Consider the following 10,117-nt stretch of genomic DNA (forward strand, 5'->3'; position numbering starts at 1 on the left):
TCATCGAATTAACGTTGAACCAACGTCAGACGCGGCATTCTTCAAAGCTAAATGAAAATCGAAAATTGGTTTGCTTTCATAACGTTAAAACAACGCGTTGATTTCAAGTTGATTTTCCGTTAGTTTTGAAAGAATGACGCGTCTGACGTTGGTTCAACGTTAATTCGATGAGCAAAACAATGTCAGATCAACGTTGTTTCGATGTCATATTTCCACGTTGATTTAATGTCAGTTTGCTATCTGGGAAGTTAGCTGTAACTTTTACTCAAGTTAAGGTTATGGAAATAAGTTAACGAAATGTACTCTGCTAGTTTTCATTAAACCTTTACAAACGTCTTTTCATTACAGGTTGAATCGTAAGAAGTGCAGAGAAGTGCATTCCCCAAAGTCAAGGTGACTCATTTAGGCTGTAACCTATTTTTCACCATTTCTTTTATTTGGAGCCTAATTTATTAACATATAAAGCTGGCCGTACACTATCTCTTGAGCTAATATTTGTGAATAACAAGTTATCTTGCTGTCTGTTTTTGTGTGCATGGGCAGACCTACATTCATTGTCACCAGAGCTCAACTTTATTGGTAAGTTACATTAACACTTTTGTTTTGTATACAACAAATCTTGTATCATATTTTGTATCATTAACTTGTAAAGAGGTTGATTGCATAATTTGATTGGTTTTATATTGATTGTTTTATCTGTGCCCACATAACCAACTTACTTTGCACCTGCATGGTCATCATGGCTGTTAATGCAGTTTTAAGAAATCAGCATTTCTTTCCATACTTTTTATATTAAGTGATTTAAGATGCTCAGTTCCTTATTATCTTTATCCAGTTTAATATGTAGACATGTGTACACACACACACAACCATACACTAATTGAGTTTAAAAGATGTTAGTTATAATTGTAGCTAGAGCAGAGGTGTTTAATTGTGCTGTGTCAATGCAGGTTTTCATTCCAACTGAATACTTCACCAGGTAATTTCACTGGTTAACACACTTACAGTTATTGGGTGGTGAAACTAGTAGCGGATCATGGCACATGGTTAGACACCTCTGAACTAGAACAGAGTTTTAAAAAATGACTGCTGTTGAAGTGTTCTGACATGTTTGTATAAACATTTTAAGACTGAATAAAAGAAAAAAAAAAGAAAATGTACAGCTGAAGTTGATTTTTGTATATTTTGTATAAAATAAATATATTTTTGAGTTAATAGATTTTTATTTAAGAACCATTGGATCAAAATATTATTTTGTAATAATATATAATTAAGTATGTAGAAACTTAATATTTTTAAGCATGGTTCACTTAAAACAATTAAAAATAATATTTAAATGTTTAAGTTTGATTAGATTGTAACTTTTAAGAAAATCTTACTTAAAAAAATTAAGTGCTTACCTTAAAAGTTATTATGTAATCGGTTTCTACAAAAGTTTTGAGTAATATGAACTTATTGGGGTTTACAGTGCTGTAAAGTCAGTTTGCACATGAGATGGTGTGAACTGTACATTTTTGCTTATCATAATAGCAATACTCCTAGCCTTTGAGCAGAAATTTAATTGATACACCTGGCGAGGCCATCCCCTAACTAGGAGAGAACTATCACAAGAACATATATGTGTCTCTTGTAAGAATACAATATCTGCACTGAGCTGTTTTAGGTGTGAGAATACTTTTTTTTAAATTTCACTGGATGATTAGGTGATTTAACATTCCAACTTATGAAGTTAGCAGGGCAACCATTATAACCTCTTGTATTTATATTGGCCGCCATATTGTGTATACAGAGAGGTAAGCGGCGCGCCATAAAATGAAATCCCAAAACAAACATAAAATATAGCTGCGAGCAGCGATGGCGGGCCCAAGCCGGAGGCACCGCAACCCCGGTTCCTTTAGTTACCTAAAGGCACCCGGGTGGCGGTGCCGAAGGCTTTGGCCCTTTCATGATTAAATGTTAAAACGGCTTGCCATACTCTGTCATTTCGACTAGTCACAATTATGTTACAGATATCTTAAATGATAATACAAACTATCCAAAGTGTAACGACTAGACAGAAAGACGTTGTTGATATCTACAATGTTAATTCCGGATAGGCAAACTTAGCTTTTAAATGTTAAAAGGGCTTGCCATACAGGGACGTAGGCTCAGAGAGAGGCTCACCATATTCAGACCAAAATATCTGACTTCCTCTTGGTCCGAGCTAATGACTATGTATTAGAAAGTTGTACGGCTTGAGGAGTACAATGTATATACCGATTTTTGTAACTGTAGATAAAACTAACAACCCCACTTTTAAGTATATATATGGTGCCTTTAGTGTTATTCTGCACGACGTGCAAAAACTTAACCCCCGCTTTTTTAAGTATATATATATATATATATGTATATATATATATATATATATATATATATATATATATATATGTATATATATATATATATATAAAGAGGGTTATTCTGCACGACGTGCAAAAACTTAACCTCCGCATTGACTGTCGAAGAGAAGTGTGCAGAAGAGCTTGCATCAGTGAGGGCTTTGCAAAATATATATACATACAAACACACACACACACACACACACATATAAATGAGGTTAGTGTTTTACAATATTAAGGAAAGCAAATGTATTGAAATATAGCACATTAATTTTAAATTCATTCAGCTTCAATTACCAATTTGTAGTTTACCAATTTATCTTACTTTTATTTAAAGCAAACTATACATTTAAAAGATTAGGGTTATATGCATATTTTGTCATTTAAAAAAATACAAAATTGTTATGCAAAAAGATAAGGACTTGCAGAAAAAATCTACAGTCAGCCACACACACACACACACACACACACACACACACACACACACACACACACACATAAACGCAGACACCAGCAACCCCCCCCCCCTCCCTCTTCCCCACACAGACACTGATAGAGACAAGATACACATCCAAACTGCAATATCTGACTTTCTTTTGGTTAGGGATGCACCGAAATGAAAATTCTTGGCCGAAACCGAAAACCGAAAAAAAGGAAACCAAGGCCGAAAACCGAAACACCGAAAGAAATTATGCCAATTATTAGTATCATTGCATTTATGGCTATGACTGTGCAAACTTTACTAAAATCAAGGCATTGCAATTGCATAAATTAATATAACATTTTCAAAGAATAAATCAATTACAAATTATGCAAATATATATTTAGCACAATGCACAGTATAAAATAAAATTCAAACTAAAATGTTTAACTTGACCCCACTCATGTGTGCACTAAATAATAATCTACTGGCCTGCAGAAAGGTTTTAAAATGAAATGTTCTCTCAAAAACAAAGCCAACCGCAAACTTCTCATCACTAGCACACAGTTTGCAGGTCTAAATTAGTTACATTTTAAAAAATGTAGCATACAATAGCATAAAAAGCCTTTTTAAATGAACAATGGTCCATGTTTAATACAAATGTACATGAAAGTTAATGAAACATTTTTAGTGAATGTAGAGCATTAATTTAGTTCTATACATGTTCCCATATACATATTTTTTTTTGTAACGTCACAAGTAATAATCTCAGGGTTTACTGGGTTTTACTTTACATGATTATTTTTGTATTGGTGGTGGAATACTAAAAAATAAACATTGTCATGTATTTATCTGTCTTCTTCTCGCCGATTCCTGATGGTTAGAGGACAGTTGCTTGAGTCGTCCCCTGTCGTTTCAAGGAATAGTAACAGTTACAACGGAGAGCGCGTCAAGTATAAACGCCTCGACCGTTTGGAGCGGTGCACGCGCTGTTTGTGGAGACTCGCGCTGCCTTGTTTACTTTCGCCTGCCTCCTCAGCGCGAGTCTAATTTATAATTTTTAATTGTTTCCTGCTCCAAACAATGCGTGCCGCCATGACGACGACTCCGGTTCCGAGCGGGTCAAGAGCGGTGCGCGCGCTGTCGCGGGTTCAGATACACTGAAATACGTCCACACCACAGACATGTTGCTTCAGACAAGCACGTGCAGGTCGCGGTTTCTGTTTGCGTCATCACAACATTTCGGCCGTATTATTTCGGTGATAAAAGTCTTTCGGCCGAAAACCGAAAATGCACTTTTGGGCCATTTTCGGCCGAAAATTTTCGGCGGCCGAATATTTGGTGCATCCCTACTTTTGGTCTGAGCTTCTTACTGTTAATTAGAAAGTTGATCGGCTTGACAAGAACAATATACGTGGCATGTTTTGTAACTGTAGGTAAAACGAGCAAAGTTAACACATTTTATGTGTCCTTTTTTAGTCATAAAATTATTTTCCTCGCCACGGCCAAACCGTTCGAGATATCAAAAATCCGTCCGGAATTGAGCATCCTCAATGTCTTGACTTCATGCACACTGAGTATGGTGGTGATTGGTAAACACATTCGTTGTAATTTGATGTATTTCTCCTAGGAGATTTATTCAAACAACACATAATTCCCAACTTCCATTTGAACTGTCTTAAAACTTAGAGCAGAGATGGGCGCAGGTCACGCAAGTCTCAAGTAAGTCTCAAGTCTTAACCGTCAAGTCTCAAGTAAGTCCCAAGTATTTTTTTTGGGGGGGGGGGGGGGGCAAGTCAAGTCAAGTCACAGGCTATGTCAAGTCAAGTCAAGTCTTGTAGTAGGTTAAGTCAAGTGCAAGTCAAGTCACCTTATTATTTTAATTTTACATGCATAATCTGATCTTAATAAAATGAAAAGACAAGATAAGTATTTGCCAGTAAATTACAATAATTTGCATTGTAAATACTCATGTTCAGTAAAATACACCATGGAATCAAACAAAATTGTAACTTCATAAAATTATTTATTTTTCACTTCTGCCAACAGTGTGTTTGAAATGTTTTAAATTTTCAACATTGAGTCCATAAAACAAATAACAGCTTAACATCCTACAGACTCTCTGAACACCTTCCTCTCTCTCAAACACAGTTTACAAACAATATTAAACTTTAATACATTTCTCCTCTCTCTCTCTCTCTCTCTCTCTCTCTCTCTCTCTCTCTCTCTCTCTCTCTCTCTCACACACACACACACAGTGGCGGTTCTAGACCATTTCAACTGGGGGGGCCAAGCTGGGGCCAGTTGTACTGTTAGAGGGGCCAGTTACATTTAGACCTTATCATTTTCTGCACTGCACTGAAGGCATAAATAAGCAAAATACCATGTTTATAATTATCCAACAATTTGCATTTCCATTATATTTTTACATTTGCATTACATATATCAGTCTGTATTTGAATTTCCATTTTATTTTTTTACATTGAATATACAGTATGTATGTATATATATATATATATATATATATATATATATATATATATAATTTTTACAAATTAATCTACGATTTTTGTGGGGTTTTTTTTTTTTTTTTTTTTTTTTGCAAAAAGATCAGCAAATTATCCTCTAAACTGGCCTTTTTAGGGGGCTTTCCTCTCAGGGTGAATGAGCTTTTTTATAATTGTTTTTTTCCTGACATCTTTGAAAGACAGAAGCAATAATTAATGCATCCTTGGCCAGGATATAATTATAAAATATGACATGATTTTAAAAGTGACCTATAATATCGACTATGCAATACACTTTAATTTATCTAGTGCTAATAAAATTATTAAGCCTATTTGGAGAGAGAGATGTTTATAATGTGACAATATGTCAGTCATCGTGATTCGTGTAATAAGATGACTAGGCCTAGACTACTTGTTCTGAGCAGGTGTTGTCAGTGAACAGGCTGTAAAACTGTTGTCTAAGTTACAGACTGATACTAATTAAATGGGAAACGAATCGATTACCTAACGTAACCTCGGTTCTCTCTAGATGAGGGAACGAGCATTGCGTAAGCTAGCTTACGCTACGGGAAAGATTCATCTTACATCAGTCAAGTTGTCATAGTTTTTGTCAAACAAGTTGTGAATTTGTTGTAACATTAAAACAGGAGATCATGACTTACTCCGTGCTCCAAGTGATGTTCGGAGCTCCAGTGATTAGTTTCATCTGTGGGACGGGTGAAGAAACTTTCGGAAGATGTTGTAACAGAATCATATGAACAATTCCAGGATATGCTTTTTTTCATTGGTTGTTGCGTTAAATTTTACCCAGATACAATAGTGCCCTTTTCTGATTGGCTATTAAGTAGCACTTCTCTTTTTTTGATTGGCTGATGCGTAGCAGGGTCGACTGCTGAACTCCAGGCGAGACGCGCTTGATTCTCACGTGAGAGCGGCGCGGCCAGAGAAATTGCGTATATTAAATATATTAATAATAGTTTTTCCGCATGAGAAATACAATGTGTGACGGGAGTGTGAGACAAAAGACTGAAACGAGTGACTGTCATGCTCAATGCGTGACACACTATAAAAAAAATATTTCACACTGACTCCACATTTAGGGGGGCCACAAGGGGTCCAAGCTTGTTTTCGCAGGGGCACTGGCCCCCCCAGGCCCCCGCCTAGAACCGCCACTGCTCACACACACACACACACACACACACACACTTTCTCTCTCTCTCAAGAAGCAAAAACATGACTGCTAAAGGTTGTATCAGCGATGGCGGGGTAACATCACTTAACATCACGAGTGATATTCCCTTAGGCCACGCCCCCTTGTCTCCCCAAAGTATTATAAGCAATCATGCGCATCCCGTGTGCAGAATGATGCACTTGAAGCAACACCAAGTCACAGCACGCAACGCTTCACATTGAAAAGAACATAGCGAAGGGATGGTATCTATAATCTATGCTTAGTAGGGCTGCACGATTTGGGAAAATGTCATATTGCCATTATTGAGCCAATATTGCAATTGCGATTTGCGACTCCGATATAATAAAATGGTTTCATGAGTCCAACTTGCTTGGTTCTAAAGTAAAATGCACACACAGATTAATGTTTATTTCTCAACTCAAACTAAAAACAACAACAACAATAAATGATTGATAACACCTATAATGATCAAATATAGCTGCGAGCAGCGATGGCGGGCCCAAGCCGGTGGCACCGCCACCCCGGTTCCTTTAGTTACCTAAATGCACCCGGGTGGCGGTGCCGAATGCTTTGGCCCTTTTATGATTAAATGTTAAAACGGCTTGCCATACTCTGTCATTTCGACTAGTCACAATTATGTTACAGATATCTTAAATGATAATACAAACTATCCAAAATGTAATTACGAATAGACAGAAAGACGTTGTTGATATCTACAATGTTAATTCCGGACAGGCAAACTTAGCTTTTAAATGTTAAAAGGGCTTGCCATACAGGGACGTAGGCTCAGAGAGAGGCTCACCATATTCAAACCAAAATATCTGACTTCCTCTTGGTCCGAGCTAATGATTATGTATTAGAAAGTTGTCCGGCTTGAGGAGTACAATGTATATAGCGATTTTTGTAACTGTAGATAAAACTAACAACCCCACTTTTGTCAAAAGGTGGCGCTATTTAGTCCTTGCACTATGCCCGTTTCTGAAACTTTGCACATGTCTACTGGCTAATAAATGTGATGTATCTGTTGAGTTTCAAGCAATTTCAATTTCAATTTGACTGTTGAAAAGAAGTGCGCCGATTAGATACTCAGGATCGGTATCGGCTCTGACACTGCCATCTTTGACGAGGCTGATTTAAATTCTATATTGTGCATATATACTATTCTATGTTAGGCACAAAGGCACAAAAACTTTCTAAAGTACCATAAAGTTTTTGTGTACTGTATTATTAGTGTTCTGAAGCTATTATGTGATACAGAAATTAATATTTAAGTCATTAAATTCAAGAACACGTAAACTTTTCCCTCTCTGCGCCTGTCAGTCATTCTCCATTCAGCATTCAAACAGCACGTCACATTCGGTTACAGTCAATGATGAAACGATCTTCAAGATGATTGAATGTTAATCCTATTATACTGGATCTTTAAGATAAAGGTCTAAAGGTCTATATTTTCGAATGAAGAAACTTTTTCTTGCTGGACTTTATTGCTGTAACTTAACCGTGTTACTTTCTACCGGGTGTCGGACGCTGTCGGTTAGATCACAACACTAGAGTCAGAGCACTATAATTGTTCTTCACGCACACAGTAACTGAAATTTAAAACCTTTAAAAGAAAAGGCTCAATAAACTATTGCATAGATAGATAATGTATAATACACTGTTCATAAATATGTATTTCCTTTGTGCTTTGAACTTTTCAATACGGACTCACTGCGCTGTAACTTCATGTGGCTTCAAGCACATCATTCTCCGCTCGGGATGCACATAAGTGCTTTGTGCTGCACCGTATTGGAGCCGTAATATCATAATGCAGTGACGTAATGACAGATTATTAATTGCCTTTCAATTATATGTTGCTGTGTCATTAAACATCTGTCCTATGCATTTCAAACATTTATAGCAGCCATGGCTATATTTTTTTTATGATTTTTGTTATCTTGTTTTTCATGAATGTATTTTTCAAAAATAAGAGCAATGTGTATTATCTATTATTAATATGGTTTATAATAGCATTTTTGTCATAGATTATGACAAAGTAATCATATGATCCACCAGCGAGGAACCAGCAGAACAGAGTGAACATTCTTTCTGTTTAGTTCAATCCTACTTAATAGGAATTTATTTAAAATGCTCGCTCTACTCCACAACATTAATGTCTTGTGCGGACATCCGTATTTCGACTTTCGGTTTTAAGTAAGCGATTTAAAAGCTCCCAAGTCCCAGCGGAGTCACACGTTGATTAACCGGTGGGAATATACACAATAGGCCTACCTGATATTGAACACAAGAGGGCAGTATAGCACTACGTATGACTCAGATTATTATTTTTTTATGAATTTTACAACAATTCTGGCTGTTTTTGAACGTAAACATAATTCTTAAATGAAAAAAAGGAAAAATTGGGGAAGTTATAATATTTGTATAATTTAATTTAGAAACAAATGATGTATAATTAAATTTTTAGAAGATATGAGGCTTTTAGTGTTTACTTTTTTGACATTACTTTAATCTTTTGCCATAGTTGCACATGTCTACTGGCTAATAAATGTGATGTATCTGTTGAGTTTCAAGCAATTTCAAGCATGCTAAGAGTCCCAAAAGCATCAAAAAAGAATGTTAAAGTTTGATTCGTTGCCACGGCAACAGTATCAAAGATATCAAAAATTCATTCACAGGTCTACATCTGCCGTGTATTTACATTATACAGATGAAGTTTGAAGCAAATCGGTTAAAAATAAGAGATTGGTTTCAAAGCATTTTGAAAGTGACACACTTCCTGCTGCCAGTTGGTGGCGCTATAATTTTGACTCACAATAGTCACATCCATGTGATCGGTCTCTTACAGCGAAAACACTGCTGAAGTTTCATCAAGATCAGTTAATGTATGCTGAAGTTATAACACACATCCTGTTTCATGTTTCTCGCCATAATTTCGTTTCCTCGCCACGGCCAAACCGTTCGAGATATCAAAAATCCCTTGGCACCTTTTCATCCTTAATGTCTTGACTTCACGCTGATCGAGTTTTGTCGAATTTGGTTCAGTGCTCTAGGAGCAATACTTTAAATTCCATTGCATGTGTTTTAAACACAACCCTAAATAGCCGTCTTCCTGTTGGGCTGGGGTAAAAAGTAAGAGTGTGAAGTAGGCTATATCTGAAACGATGAGATCTATATGTGTACCAAGTTTCATATTATTACATGCAAGTGTGTTTGATTTATGGATTAAATTTTCAGACCAAGTTTATTGACCAAGTTAATCTGATTAATAAACTAATTATATAAAACTATTGTCAATGCACTACAATTAAACTAGTTATATGTCTTTACTTATAAAAAATAAAAATAAAAACTTATTTAAAAAATACCAGGCTTGAGAAATGTATTTTCTTTATGCAGGTCAAACACACAGCAGTGAAATGGTTAAGCCCCCTCCCCCTGCACACTCACACACACAGACAGGCAAAGACAGAGAGACACAGAGACATGTAGGCTCAGAGTGACCATATTCAAACAAAAATATCTGAGTTTCTGTGGGTCCTAGCTAATAAGTGTAAATTAGAAAGTTGTCCGGCTCGAGGAGTACAATATACATACCAATTTTTGTAACTCTAGTTAAAAC

Source organism: Pimephales promelas, chromosome 2, assembly GCF_988280905.1.
Source record: "Pimephales promelas chromosome 2, fPimPro1.hap1.1, whole genome shotgun sequence".
Lineage (NCBI taxonomy): Eukaryota > Metazoa > Chordata > Actinopteri > Cypriniformes > Leuciscidae > Pimephales > Pimephales promelas.